We start from the raw sequence: 21,131 nt of genomic DNA, 5'->3' as shown, positions 1-21,131 counted from the left end.
GCTACCCCGGAGATGGGTCTCATTCAGTGGGAACACTCCACTCTCATCTAGGTGGGGACAGCTTCCTCTTCGTCTTTGTTCTGCACGTAAACCGCATGGCTTAGTGGATAGAGGATCGGCATGGAAGTCGAAAGGTCATGAGTTCTAATCCTGGCTCTGCCACCTGTCCTTACTGTGCGTAAAGCACTGTAATACTACTGCTACTACTAATAAAGTCGGTATTTAAGTGCTTATTATGTGCCAAGCACTGTTCTAAGCGCTGGGGGAGATACAAGGTCATCAGGTCGTCCCACGTGGGGCTCACAGGTAACTGAGGCCCAGAGAAGTTAAGTGACTTGCCCAAAGTCACACAGCTTTCAAGTGGGGCACGCGGGATTAGAATTCATGACCTCTGTCTCCCAAGCCCGTGCTCTTTCCACTAAGCCACACTGCTCCTCTGTACAAAGCACAAATATTGCTTTGTGGGACTACAATATAACAATATATACAATATAACAACACATTCCCTGCCCACAATGAACTCACAATCTAGAGGATGGATTGTATAACCCTTCCTGTACTAGCATTTTTTTTAAAATGGTATTGCTTAAGTATTTACTTCTCCAGGTGCTGTTCTAAGTGCTGGGGAGATCTCATTTTTGTTGATGATTTTCCAACAGGAACATGGCAATCGATACAGACCCACCCCTGACCTTCTAAGAAATGGACAGCAGGAATTATGATCGATAAAAGCCTATCCAACTCCTCTGTCTCCCCATCTAGAGGGTAAGCTCCTTATGGGCAGGGAATGTGTCTACCAACTCTTTTACGTTGTACTCTCCCAGGGACTTAGTAAGTGTTTAACAAATACCATCAATATAACTTCTGTGAGCTGAGGGTTGGATGAGTACCAGATGTTCAAAGGATACAAAGTGGAAAGGAGAGGAAGTGTGGAAAAGAGCACTTACTCGAGGAAGGCCTCTTGGAGGAGATAGCAACCAAATTTACTGAGCCCTTAATGCGTGCAGAACACTGTACTTTGTGTCAAGCAATGTCCTAAGTGCTGGGGGGGTAGATACAAGTTAATCAGATTGTCCCACGTGGGGCTCACAGTCTTAATCCCCATTTGACAGACGAGGTAACTGAGGCACAGAGAAGTTAAGAGGTTTGCCCAACGTCACACAGCAGACAAGTGGTGGAACCAGGATTAGAACTCCCATCCTCTGACTCCCAAGCCCGTGCTCTTTCCACTAATCCAAGCTGCCTCCCAAGTTATGTACGTATCCGTAATAATTGTAGTATTTATTAGATGCTAAGCACTGCACTAAGTGCTGGGGTAGATACAAGATAACCACGTCCCACATGCTCAGAGTCTAAGGAGAAGGAGAACAGGTAATGAATTCCCATTTTGCAGATGAGGGAACTGAGGCAATTTGTATTGATGAGTTGTTAATATTTATTAATGTCTTTCTACCCTTCCAAACTGTAAGATCCTCATGAGCAGGAAACATATTCTACCAAGTCAACTGTACTGCACTCTCCCAAGCGCTCAGTAGAGTGCTCGGCACACAGTAAGAGCTCAGTAAGTACCAGTGATCGATTCGCACTCAAAAATTCTGTAGGAGAATGGCTGAATCAGTTTGAGGTGGGATTTCAAGAAGAAAGCTTGCCTACGAGAAACGATCCGGATGAAAAGTAATCAACCAAAACAACTTTTCAACAACCTTCTTGGGCAGTGAAAGATCTATGGAATCTACTGGTGGACAGGAAAATGAAAAGCTGGAAATAAGGCCCACAAAGCATTCTGACTGAGGAGAGGCCACTACAGCTGGGTTGGCATTTCAAGGGAATTCCTGCAATCCACCACGTACCCTCTCTGGACTGTAACCACCAGGCCCCGATTTCCCCAATTGTAAAGGGGAGAGGGGCGGGGGGAGAGAGAAAGAGAAAAAGAGTCAAAGTTTGGAAGTTCCAACACCTCCTACACAATCCCCATTTTACAGATGACAGGTTTAAGAGTGTGAACTCCATGTGGGTCAGGGACTGTCCAACCCAATTTGCTTGTATCCACCCTGGTGCTTAGTACGGTGCCTGGCCTATAGAAAGCGGTTAACAAATACCGTAATAATAATTATTATTAGCAGCATGGAATGGAGGATAGAGCATGGGTCTGGCAGTCAAAAGGTCACGGGTTCTAATCCCAGCTCTGCCACTTGTCCATTGTTCGACCTTGGACCAGTCATTTCACTTCTGTTACCTCACCTGTAAAATGGGGATTAAGACTGTAAGCCCCAGATGGGACAGGAACTGCGTCCAGTGTGATTTGCTAGTATCCACCCCAGTGCTTATTACAGTGCCTGGCACATGGTAAGTGCTTAGTACCACAATTATTATCATTATTATTATCATTACCAAACACAACCATTGTAACCGTTGTTGGTCTTTTGTCGCCAAGGATCTTCTGTGGCCACAGACCACTCTCTGGAGCATATCATCTTTTCTCTTTATTACATTTTTGTTTGTCTTTTCTCATGTGTCTGTCACTCCCCTCTATCCCTCTATCTTATTCTTAGATCGTGAGCCCACTGGGGGACCAGGAACTGTAACAATACCTCATCCCTCTACAGTGCAGTGTGCAGTGCAGTGCTCTGCACATATAAAGTACTTGGTAAATATTGCTGCTACTAATGAATTATGCAAGAGAAACAGGGATTCAACTTCCATTGTTTAGATGACAGTAACTTTAGGCTGGACTTTTGTAGGTCCAACCAATTTTTCATATTTCTTTTTCGCATTTTCTATTTTTAATGGTTTTTGTTAAGCACTTATTATGTGTCAAGCACTGTTCTAAGCACTGGGATAGATACAAGTTAATTAGGACAGACACAGCCCTGTACCACATGGGATTTACAGTCTAAGTAGAAAGAAGAACAGGTATTGAATCCCCATTCACAGCTGAGGAAATGGAGGTAGAGAGAAGTTAAGGGATTTGCCCAAGGTCACATAGGAACTAACTGACAGAGTGGGAATTAGAACCCAGGCCCTATCACTCCCAGGCCTGTGCTCTTACCACTAGGCCAGACTGCTTATCCGATTTTCTTGTACCTTTACAACTTTCTGCACTTGTTTATTATTCTTGTACCTATAGACAGATCCTCTTTTTTGATTACTAAGTGGTTCATAGAGACTCAAGAGTTTAAAAAGGGATTATTATTTTAAATTAGGCTGCCCTCCAGTCACGTTTCGTTTAGCAGATACAGACGGAGATGAAGATAGCAGGAGAAAGCCCGACTAACCTTGAACTGGAACGATGACACTGGTTGCTTGAAGGACCATAAATTGTTCCAAACCCTTTGATACGGATGGCATCTGGCTGCCAGTGAGATCGTGGCGACAACAAAATTAGGGGTGGCACCTTTGAAATACAACTTTGGGAAAAGAACACACACCCAAACCCATCCTAAGGAACCTAGAGGGCCCCTCTGCCTTGACCAGACCCTCAGTGGGTTAGAAATAGCCCCCAAGGGCGTGGATTTACCTCCACGGATCCACCCTCAGTTGGGCCTGGGTGGGTGGAAGGCATCTCGGTCCTTGGGATGGTCACTCATTCTAGCTCCGCAGGTAGTGGAAGGTGGGAGAGAGAGAAACTGAAGCGAGGCTTACCTGAAGAGGAGAACAACTCCCTCCTAATGGCCACCCTCCCGGAGTGAATTGGATAAGGGCCAGGTGCTTCACTGATACCTCCACCTGGAACACAGCTCATCCCAAAGAGGACTTGGAAAAGAAAAGGCAGCTAGTTAACCAAGGCAGGGAGCCTTTTCACCGGGTTGCGTAGCGAGCTGGAAAGTATTCATTTAATAGTATTTATTGAGCGCTTATTATGCGCAGAGCACCGTACTAAGAGCTTGGAATGTACAATTCGGCAACAGATAGAGACAACCCCTGCCCACTGACAGGGTCACAGTCTAATCGGGGGAGACAGATGGACAAAAAACAAGACAACTTAACCACGATAAATAGAATCAAGGGGATGTACACCTCATTAACAAAAATAAATAGGGTAATAAAAATACACACACAGGGCTGAGGGGAGGGGAAAGCAGCCCTGGAAGGGTCTCTACTTTGGGGTCCAGCGGTTAGCGTCTCAGAGGAGTGAGCCTCCTACCTCTGAGTGGAAAAAAAAAACCTATCGTAGCGACTGTCAGCTGCTTTACCTTTGATTTTTATGTTATTCGTTAAGTACTTACTGTGTGCCAGCCACTGTACTGGGGTAGATACAAGATAATCACGTTGAACATAGTGTTTGACCCACAGTTCTAATCCCCACTCTGCCACTGATCAGCTGTGTGACTTTGGGCAAGTCACTTTCCTTCTCTGGGCCTCAGTTACCTCATCTGCAAAATGGGAATTGAGACTGTGAGCCCCACAGGGGTCAAGGACTGTGTCCAACTCTATGTGCTCGTATCCACTCCGATGCTTAATAGAGTGCCTGGCACATAGTAAGCACTTAAAGACCATCGTTATTATCATTAGGGCTCAAAGTCCTCATCCTCATTTTACAGATGAGGTAACTGAGGCACAGAGAAGTTAAGTGACTTGCCCAAGGTCACAGCAGACAAGTGGCAGAGTCAGAATTAGAACCCAGGCCTGTGCTCGGTCTACTAGACCATGCTGCTTCTCTATGCTTGGTGGAGGCTCCCAATTCTCTCCTGTTCCTGCAAGGGAACGGGGGATAAGCCCGTCGATTAGACTGTCAGCCCGTCAATGGGCAGGGATTGTCTCTATCTGTTGCCGAATTGTACATTCCAAGCGCTTAGTACAGTGTTCTGCACATAGTGAGCGCTCAATAAATACTATTGCATGAATGAAAGGAGGGCTTTAAGACCAGGCAGACACTTCCAGGTGTGCAGGTGTTTTGAAGTATCGCCTTGGGGCTAAATGGCTGAGGGCTCTTCAGGACCCTTCCTCTTTCACTGTTCTGGCAGCAGGATTGGCAGGTGGGTAGGACATTTTTAAGAGCTGCAGAAGTCTTCCAACAGGTCCTGGAAATTGGAATGGATCAGAGGGGGCCAGTGGGAGATGGACAGGGCCTTCCCAAATAGCACGGAGCTGAGACAGGTCCAATGTCAAGAAAACCCAGGAGGATTCCCGGTCCCCTGCCTCGTTCTTCCATGAGTCCAGTCTTCACTCTGCATTTTGGACAGAGGGCTATTAGGGAATGAGGGAACGATCCTCCAGTAACACAGTGCACGTCTGTCAGACTCTGGCAGAGTGGGATGTTGGGAGAAGGAGTTTATTGCACTCCCAGCAGGCATATGCAATTAAAGTTCTCCGTTCTAGAACTAACTTTAGCCTCCTAGCCCCCCAAAACCAGAACCAGTGAAGAGTTTGTCACAGAGAAAGGTCTAGTAGAGAACTCAGACTGTTTCAACAACGCACACTTGTTCTAGACGTAATTTTATCTCCAGTTTTTACAATGAGCAGTTTAGGCCTGAAAAAAAATCCCAGAATGGCCTCATTGTTGCCTGTTTCAACTAACCTTCTTTTAGAGTTTCTGAACACTAAACTCAAGACTGAGGTGAGGCTGCTGGGGTAAATGCAGATGTCAGTTGACCTTGTCCATCTCATCCTCACCTGCCTGAAGAACACTGCCCTTTCTTCTGCACAGCACCAAAACTTCTCCGTCTCTGTTGATTCTCATGCCTATTGCCCAGACCAACTTTTTCCAAAACTTTTAATTCCTTCCTCAAACCCTCTGGCCCCTGCCTCCCCTTCTCTTGGGCCTAATGATCTGGCTAGTTCAATGATAAAATTGAAAGCTTTAAGCACTATCTGCCTAAAATCTCCCCTTCACCTCTCCTAAGCCACCTCCCTCCTGCTCGCTCTTCTACTCTCCCATCCTTCCAAGCAGCACCTCAAGAGGACACCTCCCACCTCCTCTTAAAATCTAGAAAGCGCTTAACAAATACTATCATCATCATCATATCCCTTAAGCATTTGGTATTCACCCCATCCTTGGCCCAACCCCACTTAGATATATTATCATTATACCTTGCCATTTCCCCTATCTGTAATTTATTTTAATGTCAGTCTCCCTCTGTAATATTAATAATAATGGTATTTGTTAAGAGCTTTCTACGTGCCAAACACTGTTCTGAGCATTGGGGGTGGCCTAGAGCATAAGCCTGAGAGCCAGAGGAGCTAGGATCTCAACCTAGCTCCGCCACTTTCTTGCTGTTTGACCTTGGTCAAGTCACTCACCTTCTCCGGGACTTAGTTTCCTCTTCTGTAAAATGGGGTTTAAATACCCGTTCTCCCTCGTACCTAGACTGTGGGTCTGATGAAGGACAGGGACTGTGTCTGATGGGATTATCTTGTATCTACCCAGAGAGACAAGTACAGTGTTTGGCTCAGAATAAACACTTAAATACCGTTCCTATGAAGTAAACTCCTTTGAGTTCCTTAAGGGAAAAGTACCTTCCAAGGGCCAGAAGCATCTCTCTCTCTCTCACACACACACCCACACAGACCACCCGCCCAGTCATCACTGATAAAGCCATTCAAAATTCAACAACCTCACCCTCTACTTTTTGCTTCGACTTTTCTGAGATCTTAAAACTTATGATGCCGTGAGGGCTACCTAAAGATTTACTTTTCAGGTCAATAAATCTTCATGTTTGCTGCAGAACAGTCAATACCTCCACTTCATGACAACAACTCAGGGTGGCCTTAGAGAAGACTGAGTGATCTTTTCTGCCTTCTTCCCAAGGCAGAGTCATCCTTCAACCCTGAGCGTCTTTACGAAATGAAGCTCTGATAAACGATCCTGCCTGTTTCACTAATAAGATCCAGGCCATTGCCTGCCTTCTCCAGCAGTATATCTTTCTCCTTCGTTGGGAAGAGTCTTGTCAAAGCTGGATTTCTTTCCTCCCCTTTCCCAGTTGGCAGGCGGCGTGATAAATATCCCTCGTAAATGATCTCCCTTGACGAGAACGGACTTGTTCCTCCTCTGAGTCATGCGTGGTGAAAGCTGGCAAGTGGTTTTTGAGCTGAGGAGGTAGAGAGTCTGTCTCAGATCAAGGACTGAGCCAGGCGGCGTCCAGGATGGACACGATGAACCGAGACAAAGGTTTGGGGCAACGTTGTTTCACTCAGCCAGCTCCCTCTGATCTCCTCCCACAGCCCAGCCCGCACATCTGGCTCCTCTATCACCAAACTACTCTCTGTACCTCAGTCTTGTCCCTCTACCAACCCCTTTCTCACATCCTCCCTCTGGCCTGCAACTTCATATCCAGCAGACCATCACTTTTCCAGTCTTCAGAGCCCTCCTAGAGTCACTCCTCCAAGATGTCATCCTGGACTAAGCCCTCATTTCCTTACTGGATCAGAGCTTAGAACAGTGCTTGGCACATAGTAAACGCTTAACAAATGCCATCATTACTAGTATTATTATTATTCACCCTCACCTCTGCATCACCCATGCCTTGCTGCAGGTCAGTCAAAGAGCTTGGATTAGAACCCAGGTGTCCTGACTTGATTCTCACCCCACCTCCATCCCCACCACGCTGATATACCTATCGATAGACTCTGTCAATTCCCTTATCTGTAATTTATTTTAAAAAGTCAGTCTACCCTACTAAACCGTAAACTTCTTTTGGCGGGGACTGCAAATCTCAACTCAATTACACCGTACTCTCCCACTGCAAGCAAGTCAGATGCAGTCCCTGTCCCTTAAAGGGCTCACAGCCTAAGGAGGAGGGAGAGCAGGTATTTCATCCGCATTTTACGGATGAGGAAACCGAAGCCCGGAGAAATTTAGTGATTTGCTGCAGGCCAGTGAAAGAGCTTGGATTAGAACTCAGTTGTCCTGACTTCCAGATCTGTGTTCATGTCAGTAGGCCACAATGCTTCTTGAAACAATCCTTGTTTAAGTCTGACCTGTTCAAGTTGACCGGAGGCATGTTTGCCCAGCTCAGTGTACCGGGGTGATTTAGGGAGGCCAAGCAAGGAACATGGGGACAATCACCTGCTGATTATCACAAGCCTCCCGGAACCACCCTTCATCTTACCCTTAACAGACGTGCAGTATTATCCCTCTAGTCCGTAAGCCCGTGGTGGGCAGGGAATGTGTGTGTCATATTGTTGGGTTGCATTCAATCATTCAGTCGTATTTATCGAGTGCTTACTGTGTGTGGAACACTGAACTAAGCGCTTGGGAGAGTACAACAATAGGCATTCTCTGCCAACAACGAGCTTACAGTCTAGAAGGGAGGAGACAGACATCAATACAAATAAACAAATGACAGATACGTAGCTAAGTGCCGTGGGGCTGGGAGTGGGGAAGAACAAAGGGAGCAAGGCAGGGCGACACAAGGGAGGGGGAGAAGAGGAAAGGAGAGGCTTAGTCTTGGAAGTCCTCTCGGAGAAGATGCTCCCTCACTAAGGCTTTGAAGCGGGGGAGAGTAATTGTCAGGTTTGAGAAGGGGGGGACCAGAGGCAGGACTCGGGTGAGGGGTTGGCGGTGAGGTAGGTGAGATCGAGGCACAGTGGGAAGGTTAGCATTAGCAGACTGACGTGTGTGGGCTGGGTTTCAGAAGGAGAAAAGTGAGGTGAAGTAGGAGGGGGCAAGGTGGTGGAGTGCTATAAAGCCAGTGATGAGGAGTTTCTGTTTGATGTGGTAACCACTGGAGTCTTCTGAGGAGCGGGGTGACATGTCCTGAGCATTTTTGTAGAAAAATGATCCGGGCAGCCGAGTGAAGCGTAAACTGGAGTGGAGAGAGCAGGAGGCTGTTGCAGTAATCCAGGCGGGATAGGATGAGTGATTGTATTAACTCTCCCAGTTGCTCAGTACAGTGTTCTGCACAGAATAAGAACTCAATAAAGATGCTTAAATGACTGAACCAAGGCAGACCCATGAGCCAAAGTGGAACCGGGTCTGGCCAGAGCAGAAGTCCTATGGGCCTCGCTCCTGGAGCAGGGATCTGGCCCACACAGTGCTGAGCCTGGCTGGATTCGAGACAGGCTCAGGCAGCTTCCCTTCCTTCCCAAGCCCTGCAGCTGCTGCCCGCTACCTGACTCAGCAGCAGGAGGATGAGGGGCGGGGAAAGGGATAACTGCGCGCTCACATTTCTTCTTCAATTTTTGGTTTCACCATCTACTTCAAAGGACACCTTGGCCCCAAGCAAATCCTAGTCTAAACTCGGGGGTTCATTCATTCAATCATATTTACTGAGCATTTTCCGTGTGCAGAGCACCGTACTAAGCGCTTGGGAGAGGATAATACAATAAGTGCTTACTAGGTGCCAGATACTGTACTAAGCGCTGGGGCAGATCGGGTTGGACACAGTCCCTATCCCTCATAGGGCTCATAGTCTCAATCTCTATTTTACAGATGAGGTAACTGAGGCACAGAGAAGTGAAGTGACTTGCCGAAGGTCACACAGCCGACACGTGGCAGAGCCAGGATGAGAACCCATGAACTGACTGTATCCACTAGGCCATGCTACTTGTGTGCAACTTGGGAGAGTAGATCACAACTGAGTTGGTAGCTCACAAGAAGCTTGCGGTCCAGAGAGGGAGACGGACATCAATATCAATAAGAAATTATGGTTAGGTACGTAAGGGCCGTGGGGCTGAGGGAGTGGTGAATAAAGGATGCAAATCCAAGTGCAGGGTGATACAGAAGAGGACTGAGTTGGAGGGGATGTGTCTGCCCACAGTAAGCGCTTAATAAATACGACTGAATGAATGGGGTCATTGAGGAAGGGTGAAGGAAGGAGTCAGCAGAGGTTAGGGGTTAAAGCAAGAGCCCCTAGGCGCTCAGAAGGATCACTGACAAGAAAGGTGATGTTACCAAGCTCAGAGCAATAAAAGGAGATAATAGTTGGAGAGAAGGGAAAGCATCCAAGTCAGACGGAGGGGTCACCAGGTTGGCGGGAGATAGCAGCAACTGGTAGCTAAAGGGGGTGGTAAAGGCAGAGGCTATCGATTCTAATGAGGAAGGGAATAATAATAATAATGATATTATGATTGTGCCACCTGGTTTTTCCTAATGGTATCTGTTAAGCCCTTACCCTGTGTCAACCACTGTACTAAGCGCTGAGGTAGATACCAGATAATCAGGTTGGATGCAGTCCCTGTCCCACACGGGGTTCCCGGTCTTAATCCCCATTTTACAGATGAGGTGACCGAAGCAAGAGAAATCAAGTGATTTTCCCAAGCTCGCGCAGCAAACGAGAGAGAGAGGCGGGATTTGAAACCACATCCTCTGATTCCCAAGCCAGTGCTGTTCCCACTAGGCCACCCTGCTTCCTTGTCTAGGCCACCCTGCATCCTTGTTTGGTGATTACTCTATGCTAAGCCCCGTACTAAGTACTGGGGTAATCAGGGTGCTGGCTGATCTCAGCGTAAGGAGGTCTGCGTCCTGGGAAAGGAAAATTTGCTGAGCCCCCAGTTTCCAGCGGGTGCGAGCCTTCTGTTTCTCTTTGAGGATCAGCTTAGAGGCAGTACATCCTAGTAGATCGAGACGGGCCTGGGAGCCAGCAGAACCTGGGTTCTGATCCCGCCTCGGCCACTCATCTGCTGTGTGACCTTGAGCAAGTCATTTGACTTCTCTTTGCCTTAGTTACCTCATCTGTCCGCAGCTAAACCCTCTCCTCCCCGCTTTCCCTCTCCTCCTCCCCCTCCCCCGTCCCACCCCCTCAGCACTGCACTCGTCCGCTCAACTGTATATATCTTCATCATCCTATTTATTTTGTTTATTTTGTTTAATGAGATGTACATCACCCTGAGTCTATGCATTTGCCGTTGTTTTTATGAGACGTTCTTCTCCTTGACTCTATTTATTGCCATTGTTCTCGTCTGCCTGTCTCCCCCCCATTTGGCTGAAAGCCCGTGAAAGGGCAGGGACTGTCTCTATCTGTTGCCAAGCTGTACATTCCAAGTGCTTAGTACAGTGCTCTGCACATAGTAAGCGCTCAATAAATACTATCGAATCTATGAATGAATGACTGTGAGCCCCATGCAGACAGGGGCTGTGTCCAACCTGACAGATTTCTATCTACCTCAGCGACTAGCACAGTGCCTGGCACATAGCGAGCTGGCCGTCTCCCTAGCTCTGTTCTTCCCACAAATAGTAGCAGCGAGAGGATCAAACAGGAGTATTTAAAATGAGCGCTCACCTTGTGCAGAGCACTATAATGAGTTCTTGGGAGAGTTCCTCTAAGCTGTAAGCTCCTTGTCGACAGGGAATGTGTCTCCCTGGGAGAATCCCTCTAGACAATAAGCCTCTTGTGAGCAGGGGACATATCCATCAAGTCTGCTGTATTTAACTCTCCCAAATACTTAGTAGGGTGCTCTGCATACAGAAAACACTCCATAAATACCACTGAATGACTGACTAGAGTAGAGAGGGTTGACACAATTTCCGCCCTCTGGGATTTATTGTGTCAGCCTGATCTCCCTTCCTCCTGTCTCTCCCCACTCCAGTCTATTCTTCATTCCGCTGCCCGGATCATCTGCCTGCAGAAACGCTCTGGGCATGTCACTCCCCTCCTGAAAAACCTCCAGTGGTTGCCCATCGACCTCCGCACGAAACAAAAACTCCTCACTCTGGGCTTCGAGGCTCTCCATCACCTCGCCCCTTCCTACCTCTCCTCCCTTCTCTCTTTCTACCGCCCACCCCGCACGCTAGGCTCTTCCGCCGCCCACCTCCTCACCGTCCCCCGTTCACGCCTATCACACTGTCGACCTCTGGCCCACGTCCCCCGGCTGTCCCGGAAAGCCCTCCCTCCTCACCTTCGCCAAACTAACTCTCTTCCCCTCTTCAAAGCCCTACTGAGAGCTCACCTCCTCCAAGAGGCCTTCCCAGTCGGAGCTTCCCCTCCACCCTCAGCTCTTTCCCCCTTCCTCCCTTCACCTTCCCTCAGCTAAGCCCCTTTTTCCTCTGCTCCTCCCCCCGCCTCTCCCCTCCCCTCAGGACTGTGCTCATTTGTATATATTTTCATTACCCTATTGTTGATGACGTGTCCATCCCCTCGATTCTATTTACCGTGATTTTGTCGTCTTGTTTTTGTCCGTCTCTCCCGATTAGACTGGAAGCCCCTCACTGAGCAGGGATTGTCCCTATCTGTTGCCGAACTGTCCATTCCAAGCGCTTAGTACAGTGCTCTGCACATAGTAAGCGCTCAATAAATACTACTGAATGAATGAATTTACCATCAAGAGGAACAGAGCAAAGCAAAAGGCTCCTTGCGACCCTTGACACCCAGCAGCCCCAAACTACAGGGTGGTGGTGAGAGGTGCTGAGCATTACCATAAACCCCCCACTGTCTTCCCTGGGCCACCTCTAAGGCCGGGCAGGACGGCGTCTGCTGGACCGAACCGGCCAACGTGGGGCGGCGAGGGGCGGCAGATGCCCAGAGGAGCAGAGTGGCCTCGTGAAAAAGAACACGACCTGGGAATCAGAAGGACCTGGGTTCTAATACCCTCTCTGCCTCGTGTCTGCTGTGTGACCTTGGCCAAGTCATTTCGCTTCTCTGGGCCTCAGTTACCGTATAATGGGGATGAACTCCTCCTCCCTCCGATTTAAGCTGAAGGACAACCGCATTATTTTGTATCTACCCCAGAGTTTAGTACGGTACCTAGCGCACAGCGAGAGCTTAACAAGTACGCTTACAAAACAGGATTGGGGGTGGTGGTTTTTGGCAGCTGGTTCAATGGGAGGAGGGTCTGAGCTGGCCCCCAGGGTGAGTTTAGTAGCTCTAGAACTCGGCCCAACTGCGGCGTCTTGCCGCCTTGGGAGAGCCAGGATCCAGCGCTCAGTCATTCGTATTTACTGAGCGCTTACTGAGTGCAGAGAATTGTAACAAGCGCCTGGGGGAATACGATATATCAATAAACAGACATATTCCCTGCCCACAACACACACTTAGTCATTCAATCGTATTTATCAAGTGCTTACTGTGTGCAAAGCACTGTACTAAACGCTTGGGCGAATTCAACACAACAACGAAGTCCCTGCCCATAACGAGCTCACAATCTAGAGGGGGAGGACAGACATTAAAATAAATAAATGACTGATATGTACATAAGTGCTGCGGGGCGGGAAGGGGGTGATGAATATAGGGGGCAGGTCGGGGCGACGCAGAAGGGAGTGGGAGAAGAGGAATGGAGGGCTTAGGGAAGGCCTCTTGGAGAAGAGGAGGAGAGTAATTGCCTGAAGAAGATACTCGTCCACCATTCCCAACAACCCAAGCGTTTTTAACCCCCAAATGGGCACCTGAGAGCATTATCCAACCCGGGCATTCTCTCGGAGCGAAGGGTTGCCCTCGGGCACCAAGAAGCCTTGCTTAGCCTCAGCTCAACCTCCAACCCCGGTACATCCTCTGAGGGCCAACCTCCCTGTCCAGGCAGCAGAGAGGTCCACAAAATCAAACTGCCTGGCTCACTAGCGAGATCATTTTCACGCTGAGCTCTCACTCTGACCGTTCTGGGAAATGCTCTTTTATCTTTCGCTCCCTCCAGCCATGGAGAAAATGGCCCAACGTGAGACTTTACTTACCCCTCGGCCACCTGCAGAATCACTGCTCGCTCATAATTTCCTCATCCTTATGAGAGATTTATCCATGCAACCCCCTAGCTCTCTGCTTACTGCTCCAAAAGCAGGCAAACCCTAGTCAAGGATGTTTTAAATTACAGTAATTGGTCTCTGACGACTCCCAGGAGCTAATGGCCATAAATTACAGCTTCCTTTTGTACGATATTTGGTGAAGAGAATTAGCATTAGTTGTCTGCAAATCCGTCTACTTTTTATTGTTTTATATTGAGCATTTGGCTGGATTATAAAAACTTGACCTTTTCCCCCCAGACTCTAAAGACCTACTCACTCTTCTTCCTCTTGTCATCGACCCCTTTTTTAAAAAAATGGCATTAAGTGCTTACTGTGTGCCAGACGCTGTTCTGAGCTCTGGCGTAGATACGGAGTGATCAGGTTGGACACAGTGCCCACATTGCCAGGCACTGGGGTGGATACATGCCAATCGAGTTGGACACAGTCCCTGTCCCATGTGCGACTCACGGTCTCAATCCTCATTTTCCAGATGGGGTAACTGAGGCACAGAGAACTGAAGTGACTTGCCCAAGGTCACACAGCAAACAAACGGCGGAGCAGGGAATAGAACTTGTGACCCTATGACTCCCAGGCCTGTGGTTTATCCACTCTGCCATGCTGCTGGAATAATAATGATGGTATTTGTTAAGCGCTTACTATGTGCCAAGTACTCTTCTAAGCGCTGGGGTAGATTCAGGGTAATCAGGTGGTCCCATATGGGGCTCACAGTCTTAATCCCCATTTTACAGATGAGGGAACTGAGGCACAGAGAAGTTGAGTGACTTGCCCAAGGTCACACAGCAGACAAGCGGCCGAGTCGGAATTAGAACCCATGACCTCCGACTCCCAAGCCCGGGCGCTTTCCGCTAAACCACGCTGCTTCTCCTCATGGGGAATAGTATCTTGTCAGCTGTGTGACTGTGGGCAAGTCACTTAACTTCTCCGTGCCTCAGTTACCTCATCTGTCAAATGGGGATTAAGACTGTGAGCCTCACGGGGGACAACCTGATTACCCTTTATTTACCCCAGCGCTTAGAACAGTGCTCTGCACATAGTAAGCGCTTAACAAATACTAACATTATTATGACCTGCCTCTCTACAGGAATTCCAGAACCCAATTTGGTTCTGTTCCTTGCCAACGTGCACAGAAAAGGAGATTGTATGTTTTTTAACCAAGAAGCAGCGTGGCTCAGTGGAAAGAGCCTGGTCTTGGGAGTCAGAGGTCATGGGTTCGAATCCCATCTCTACCACTTGGCAGCTGTGGGACTGTGGGTAAGTCACGTAACTTCTGTGGGCCTCAGTTCCCTCATCTGTAAAATGGGGATTGACTGTGAGCCTCGCGTGGGACAACCTGATTACCCTGTATCTCCCCCAGTGCTTAGAACTGTGCTCGGCACATAGCAAGCGCTTAACAGATACCAACATTATTATTATTATTATTATTACTGCTTCTTGTTACTTTATTTCCTCCGGCTGCTAGCAGCAACAGAGTCTACACCACGATTATTCAACAGCCCGAAACTGAACTTGCTAAGCGAATTGGAAGCAGGTCAGTATTTATTGTGACCAAGTGAACTTCGATCCTTTTAACGCTTCGACATCTCCAAGAGGCAAATCGTAAGCAAGGGCCCAAGAATCTGCAGAACAAATACTGGTCTCTCCCTAGCCATCTTGGTCCCGCCTGGCCAAAAGGAAATTTCAGTCCTAACAGGACAGTTCCACACATTGTAAATCTTTTAATTTTGTTAAAAAGTGTGGCAGGGGCCAGATGGAAAAAGCTTTGGGTCTCCTCTGTCCCAGTTCAGGTAGCTGACCACCCGTCGTTTAAAAGCAAAAATCAAAACCCAACTTTGCACGCAGTCAGAAGAGAGACGTAATCAGTGACCTCATTTTCCAGGATAATAAAAAGTGAAACATCAGTATCCCTCACAAACAATTTAATATCAGGTAATGTCGCAAGATTAAAATAGGATATAGAGTTCTTGAAAGAGGTGTGTAAAATCTCAACCCTGTAGACATTCCTGTAGCCATACTAATCTCTGGGTGGAACTCCTCCTGACACTAATTTACAGACTTTCTGAACAAAGTGTCTGTCACTTATTTCACACCCATTTTCTTTGGGAAAAAAGCAAACACAGCTTAATCCGGTAAGCGTCATAGAGGGAGCTGCCGGGAGAAGTGCTAACACAACGCCGCAGTGATCAAGGGATTAGAAAACCCAACACCTCCATTGTATTCAAACAGTCTCGGCCTGATTTTCAGTCCGGCCTCCGGTGAAACTCCAATCCAATAATAATAACAATAACATTCAGTTGAATTGAGAAGTGCTTTCATTTATCCAAAGTATTAGTATGTTAATTATCTCCTTTCATCCTCACCACCTCTCCGGTGGACCATAATCATCCCCACTTCACAGATATGGAAACTGAATCCCAGAGAGATTATTACTAATAATGATGGTATTTGTTAAAACCCTTACTGTGTGTCATTCACTGTCCTAAGTGCTTGGGTAGATACGAGTTAATCAGGTTGGGCGCAGTCTCTGTCCCACCAGGGATTCACAGTCTAAATACAAGGAGGGACATTTGATTCCCATTTTACAGTTGAGGAAACTGAGGCACAGAGAAGTTGATGATAATAATTACTATTATTATGGCATTTATTAAGCATTTACTTTGTGCCGGGCACTCTACTAAGTGCTGGGGCGGATAAAAGCTAATCGGGTTGGACACAGTCCCTGTCCCACGTGGGGCTCCCATTCCCGGTCCCCGTTTTACAGATGAGGTAACTGAGTCCCAGAGAAGTTCAAGTGACTTGCCCACGGTCACAGCAGACAAGTGGCAGAGCTGAGATTAGAACCCGTGACCTTCTGACTCTCAGGCCTATGCTCTATCCACTACACCATGCTGTGACTTACCCGAGGTCACACAGCAAGCAAGTGGGAGAGCCAAGGTTAGAACCCAGGCCCACCCATGCTCTTTCCACTAGGCCACACCGCTTAAGAGATGTGGCCGATTATTTTTCTAAAGAAACGGGTGAAGGGCTGAAGGAGACATCGAGAAATCTAAGCAGAAGCTCTGCCACTTTGTCGGCTGTGTGACTGTGGGCAAGTCACTTTACTTCTCTGTGCCTCAGTTCCCTCATCGGTAAAATGGGGATTAACTGTGAGCCTCACGTGGGACAACCTGATTACCCTGTATCTACCCCAGCGCTTAGAACAGTGCTCTGCACATAGTAAGCGCTTAACAAATACCGACATTATCATTATTATACTTGGACGTCTACATCTCGGCTCGGAAAATCCATCGAGCTTTCAAGAACTCCCCTGCCTAAGGCCTGGTCCATCTTTAGCCTCTCAGATAGGAGACCCCTGTTCTAAAAGATGAAAGAGAATACGGAACGTCCCATCTGTAACTCGTCAAGGTTTATTTCGACAGTCCGAAAATTCTCCAACTGCCTAAACCTCCTTTACGGAACTTCAAAATGTCTTTTCTGCCTGCCTGGAGTAAAGATCATTTCTATCATTGTAATTGCCTGTTTTGGGAGTTCCAGCGTGGCTCAAAGGAAAGAACACGGGCTTGGGAGTCACAGGTCATGGGTTCAAATCCAGACTCTGCCACTTGGCAGCTGTGTGACTGGGGGCAAGTCACTTAACTTCTCTGTGCCTCAGTTACCTCATCTGTAAAATAGGGATTAAAACTGTGAGCCTCATGTGGGACAACCTGATTACCCTATATCTACCCCAGCGCTTAGAACGGCGCTCTGCACATAGTAAGCGCTTAACAGATGCCAACCTTATTATTATTATCTTTACTCTTCTTTCTGTGGGATAAGCCATCTTAACTCCTTCAGGTTTTTCAAAACGTCCCATTTACACCATTTCAGTTCATTTTCCCTTAAGAAATTCTTCACTTCCAACCTAGCCAAAAGTCTTCAAATGCCATTCAGGCTCACTTAACAACGTGCCCTGTCCCATCTCTTCCGGACCAAGCCCCCTTCCCCCTCCATGCCCCATACCATGAAGCAAGATTGTCCTGAAAGATGGTATTTAGTGAATCTCACATTGTTTCTTAGCGTCGCTACCCCAAGTCTGCCCATTTTTACGGCCTTTTATTTTTTAAAAACCAAACATTTCCCCCTTTCTTTCCTTCTTGGTGAAAGATTTACCCATCAGTGACTTTAGATGCATGTTGTAGAAGAAAATATAAAAGTAGAAAAGCTAAAATATACTGAATTGCCCAGAGACAGTGAGAGCAAACAGATTTCCTGCAGGTTCCTGTCTTGCCTTCCATTTAATTAATCTTCTTTCCATCTTCTTACCCTCTAACGCAGAGAGGAGTTTAATCAAATTTCTGGTTAGTCAATGCCGGAGTGAAGAGAAGGCACAGATGAATCAATCGGTAAATTGATCAATAGAATTTATTGAGCATTTACTCAGTGAAGATCACTGAACACTTGGGAAAATATAATGAGTTAGTAGTTGCAATCTCCATCCTCAAGGTATTTTCAATCTAGCAGCGGGTACTGTTTCTAGAATCCTGGATTAAATGAAAGGAAACTCTCTTTGGGTAGGAACCACTTCTCACTCCCTCTTGAAAGGAAGAGGTCCAGACATATCTCAAGAAAAGCAATGAGAATAGGAGGATCGGGTTAATTGTTATGCAAATTCAACTGTTCAAAGAAATCCACTGGGATTTTTAAGCTTTTTAAAGTTTTTTTTTAATGGTTTTTGTTAAGCACTTGCCATGTATCAAGCACTGTTTTCTAAGAGCTGGGCTAGATACACATCAATCCCAGTTCCTGTCTCACAAGGTGCTCACAATCTAGGTAGGAGGGCGGACAGGTATTGCATCTCCATTTTACATTTGAGGAAACCGAGGTACCGAGAAGTTAAGTGACTTGCCTAGGGTCACACGGCCGACAAGTGGCAGAGGCAGGATTAGAACCCAGGTCCTCTTGACTCCCAGGATCATGGTCTCTTTTTTAGGCCGTGCTGCTTCTGATGGGATGGTTGGTCGAAATACTGTTGAAAGAATTGTAGGTGGCTCTTTATCATTCTTAGAATAATAATAATAATAATAATAATGTTGGTATTTGTTAAGCACTTACTATGTGCAAAGCACTACTCTAAGTGCTGGGGGGGATACAAGGAGATCAAGTTGTCCTACAAGGGGCTCACAGTCTTCATCCCCATTTTACAGATGATGTAACAGAGGTCCAGAGAAGTTAAGTGACTTGTCCAAAGTCACACAGCTGACAAGCGGCAGAGCCAGGATTAGAACCCACGACCTCTGACTCCCGAGCCCGGGCTCTTTCCACTGAGCCACGCTGCTTCTCGACTAAAGCAGGACTCTGTAGCTGGCCAAGTTCCGTTCCACCTCTTCTATCTACGCTGCCAGACTGAAGATGCAATGAGAGATCTGCAAGCTGCCATCAGGATATATTGCCAAAATGCTGGGAAACTCTTTCAGCTCACTAGAGTAAGACACCGTCAAAATCTTTGAGCCGGTGTTTCAGAAACCGTTACGGGGAAATGGTGGCCCACAAGAAGAAATGCAAATGATTGCGAATAATTTTACAGATGCATCTGAAGACTAAGGTCTGAAAATAGGTTTGAAGAAAACGGAAGACACACACTGGTTCTCGTTCAACGCAAGATCTTTATCGACCAGAGCTCAAAAACAGTTGCTAAATTGTGCTTGTGAAGGAGTGTGGTGTAGTAGGAAGCAGTTTGGCATAGCGGCTAGAGCACGGGCCTGGGAGTCAAAAGGTCGTGCGTCCTAATCCCGGCTCCGTCACTTGTCTGCTGTGTGACCTTAGGCAAGTCACTTAACTTCTCTGGGCCTCAGATAGCTCATCTGTTAAATGGGGACTGTTAAAGCGCGACGGAGAACGTGTCCAGCCCGATGTGCTTGTATCCACCCCAGTGCTTAGTAGAGTGCCTGGCACATAGTAAGCACTTAACGAATACCATAATTATTATTATTACTATCCTGTAAACTTGTTATAAGCAGAGATTGTGTCTGACTCTTCTGTCTTGATTCTATTTATTGCCATCGTTCTTGTCTGTCCGTCTCCCCCGATTAGACCGTAAACCCGTCAGTGGACAGGGACACTCTCTATCTGTTACCGATTTGTACATACCAAGCGCTTAGTACAGTGCTCTGCACATAGTAAGCGCTCAATAAATACTATTGAATGAATGAACTCTCCTGATCATTGCCCGGATAGCTCAGCCGGTAGAGCATCGGACTTTTAATCTGAGGATCCAGGGTTCAAGTCCCCGTTCGGGCGGCTGCTTGTTTTTATGCGAAGCAGCGTGGCTTAGTGGAAAGAGCCCGGGCTTGGGAGTCAGAGGTCGTGGGTTCTAGTCCCTGCTCCGCCTCTTGTCTGCTGTGTGACCTTGGGCAAGTCACTTCACTTCTCTGGGCCTCAGTTCCCTCATCTGGAAAATGGAGATTAAGTCTGAGAGCGTCACGTGGGGCAACCTGCCTTGTATCTACCCCAGCGCTTAGAACAGTGCTTGGCCATAGTAAGTGCTTAATAAATGCCAACATTATCATTATTATTACGGTGCTCTGCATGTAGTACGCGCTCACTGAGTACCATCGATTGATAGACCTGGTATCAATATAGGAGAGTATCAGTCCGGCATAAGTCTTGTCAGATAAATTTTGGTGCATGGGTAGAACCTTTCCATCAGAAGCACCATCTTAGAGTACAAAGGGGAGCTATACGCGCTCACAGAGAAACAACATTTCCCTGTGTTAAACTGGGAAATAAGCACCAATTTTGCCTCTGCCCATATTTCCAGAGAGCGACTATACGGGTGGAGTCTTTCCATTTCACGAGTTGTGATGGAGAGAAGGGTCCGGGAGCCCTAAGACCGGATTGTCCAAGATTGACTGACTCTCCTCTTCCAGTCTCTGTCATGAATTGCAGAATCAGCCCACTACGCCCACCCAGTCCCACCATTCGTCTCTGAATGAGCTTAGATGATCTTAAGATAAGTACTTTCTCGTGATAACACTTGTGGCGTCTTTAAGTGTTTACCATGTGCCAGGCACTGTACTAAGCGCTGGGGTGGATACAAGCAAATCGGATTGGACACTGACCCTGTCCCACATGGGACTCACAGTCTCAATCCCCATTTTACAGATGAGGTAACAGAGGCACAGAGAAGGGAAGTCACCTGCCCAAGGTCACAGTGCAGACAGATGGCCAAGCCAGGATTAGAACCCATGATCGAGCTCTTAGTATAGTGCTCTGCACACAGTGAGCGCTCAATAAATACGACTGAATGAACTGACTTCCAGGCCCGTGCTCCATCCACTACACCGTGCTGCCTCTCGTGACCGGCCGCTCCATGTGGGACAGGGACTGTGTCTGCTCTATCTTTTCTAACCCAGCGCTTAGCACAGTCCTTGACATGTAGGAAGGATGTAAAAACTACCCTCAAAATGATGCTGGATGCTCTTAATCCCGCCCCACATTCTCTTTGGAGGGTCTGGTATTCGAGAGAGAGAATCGCTCGCTCCCTCCC

General features: G+C 47.4%; 1 non-coding gene across 1 annotated transcript; it reads left to right on the top strand.

The window, feature by feature from the left end:
* Positions 1–19,809: 19,809 nt before the first annotated feature.
* Positions 19,810–19,882, top strand: TRNAK-UUU. The gene has a single exon. It is a non-coding gene; the product is annotated as a tRNA-Lys (tRNA).
* The last annotated feature ends 1,249 nt before the right edge of the window (positions 19,883–21,131 follow it).

This window comes from Ornithorhynchus anatinus, chromosome 21 (assembly GCF_004115215.2).
Source record: "Ornithorhynchus anatinus isolate Pmale09 chromosome 21, mOrnAna1.pri.v4, whole genome shotgun sequence".
Classification (NCBI taxonomy): domain Eukaryota; kingdom Metazoa; phylum Chordata; class Mammalia; order Monotremata; family Ornithorhynchidae; genus Ornithorhynchus; species Ornithorhynchus anatinus.
Note: the sequence above shows the minus strand (reverse complement) of the source record. Positions and strands in the feature narration are given on the sequence as shown.